This window comes from Vigna unguiculata, chromosome 3, assembly GCF_004118075.2.
Source record: "Vigna unguiculata cultivar IT97K-499-35 chromosome 3, ASM411807v1, whole genome shotgun sequence".
Classification (NCBI taxonomy): Eukaryota; Viridiplantae; Streptophyta; class Magnoliopsida; order Fabales; family Fabaceae; genus Vigna; species Vigna unguiculata.
In genome coordinates, this window is record NC_040281.1 from 27,698,206 (window position 1) to 27,700,931 (window position 2,726).

A 2,726-nucleotide genomic window follows, 5' to 3' on the forward strand; every position below is an offset into this window, starting at 1 on the left:
GGTGGCGGAATGAGGGAATAGGAAGATGATCGAAGATGACAATGAAGATTGATGGGCGGGATACTGGATTGAAATTATGAATGATTTTGCTTTTATGCAACAGGATGATGGAAAGAAAAGAAAATGAGTGAGGGCCGGAAAGGAGATAAAATTCGTGTTATGTGGCAGGAAAGGAGATAATGATTATGGCAGTGAATGGTTGAGGATGAGGTTATTTTTCAGCACTCATTCGGGCAGTAGTAACACCCAAACAATAGCAGAATCGAAACAAGAACATATCGTAACAATGGCAGATAAAATAATAATAATAATAATAAATTGTACTCTATTCTTAACTGTATACAGGTGCGATGGGAATAAACAAAATAAATAACATATGTAACTATGCTCATTTCAAACCATCTTTCATCCATACATTCATGAACATCAATATCAAAACGTTAACAGAAGCTCCAATTCACACATCCATGAATATCAACGACAATATCAAGTCACGGTAACATAAGCTAAGGAGGAGTTAAGAACACTTACCGTGAAAATGAAACTTAATGCCTTAACAGTTTTGCTTCCGTTTTCAATTTTGACTCTTTTTCCCCCTCTGATTTCTAGTGCCTTCCCCCTCTGTATTAATCCAAAAAAAAAAACAGACCCCTCCTCTCATGAATCTTCCCTTTTTTATTATGTAACTCTCTACACCTCCCAATCTCGAAACTTGGGATAAGACTGAGAGCAGATGTTGCTTCCTGCTCCTTCAGCCATCATGAACATGTTACAGGCCCTTCCCAATACAAAACCATGATAGCATAGCATGCATGGGTCTGACCTTACGTTACCTCTTTCTTTCCCTTTTACCTTTTCTTTTTTTTTTACTCTTTTTTTTGTTTTTGTTTTGTTTTGTTGTTTTGTTGTTTTTTCTTTTTTATTAAACTAGAATGAGAGACGTAAAACAAAAATGGAGCTGTAATAATAGAAAGGAAAATAAAATAAACCCAAATAAATAAATAAATAAATAAAACAAAATTAAATTAAAAATAATAATAATAATAATAATAATAATAAAATAAACATAGATATTTATTTTTTTTCTCGAACTAAAACATGTTTTTTCTTTTTTTTATTAATTCTTTATTTATTTATTCTTCTCAATTGAACTTTAATTAATTAATTTTTTTGTTTATTATTTTTATCATTGTTACCCGGACGAAATTGGGTGTTGACAGGTATATTATAATTTTTATTATTAACAAATTTTGTTGTTGATAATCAATTTGTCGATAAAATTTGTGAATAATTTATAATGTTTATTATTGATGTATACTTTTGTCGATAAATTCAATTAGTAAAATGAGCATTAAAGTTTTCGCTTTGGATTTTGACAATGTCATAGTAAAATCTGTTAATAAATTTGTATGTAGTGGATTTTTGTTATATATTCATCCATAAATCCATTGATAATTGAATTTTTTGAATATTTGTCCGTAATTGAATTTTTTAAAAATGTGTTGGTAATTCATCTTTTTTGTAAAAATCTTTGATAAATTCATCAACAATTTTATTTTTAAAAATGTTTGTTATAAATTAATTAGAAGTGGGTGAGAAAAAAAGAGAATAAGAAGAAGAAGTGATTAAGAAAGAGGAAAAGGAGACGAAGGAAGAGGATGGGCAACGATGACGATGACAATCGTGAAGGTGATGACGACATTGTGGAGGCGACATTGTAACAAAGGAGGGGCGACAACCAATGACGAAAGGAAGAGGAGGAAGACGAGGAGGAGGGGGCGAGGAGGATGAAAAAAAGAAGGAAAAAATAGGAGAAAAAGGAACAAGAAAACCAAACCACGATATTTGTCGATGGAATTTATCAATAGATAATTGCTGATGGATTTTGGTCGTTGGTAATTATCGACAGATAGTTACTGCTACATTTTTTGTCATCGATAATTATTAAAAAAAATTCCTATTCGTTAGTAAAATTTATTGACAAGAATTTTACCGACATATTTTTACCTTTGAAAAGTCATCAATAGTTTTGATTTCCAACGAATTTTGATAATTATTGATGGATTTTGGTGATTACCAACGATTCTCGTTCGAGTGTTTTTTTGGTGGATGTTAAATAAGATCTAATATATGTCTCCCTCTATTACTTCTGATGTAGTTTTTGTATCCAAATTTAAGAAAACATACTAGAATAAAATATAAAAATAACAACTCAAATTGGTGACAATTTTAGATCTTTGTCTAAAAAGATGTTGTGGTGGCATTTTTAAAAACAAAATATGTTTTTAAATGACAACTGGTCCAAGACATTCTTCAAAACTCCAAATAGTGATTTTTTTTTGTGCGATTCATTTTCTACCTCTCATGTGCTAAATTATGTTTCGCTCATCGTCTTCAACTAGTGTTACGACTTCGTCTCTGTCTAGAATTGTCGCTTCGTCTCCAACATTATGCTCAAGTCTAAACCACCATTGTTGGTGTATTTCCAATTGGTACCCATTTTTCGTATTGTAGCACACCTCTAACACTATCGTCGTTGATACCACTATCACAACCCTTTTAGTCCAACTATATTATTATTCTTATCCGTCTCACTACTATTGTTCTGCATGTTTCTATTTTTTTTGCAACCCCTATTGTTCTCGCTACCTTAGTATTGTTGCGCTTTGTTTCTACTAGGTTAGTTATTATTTTCAATTCCATTTTTTTTTTACGATTTATAATTA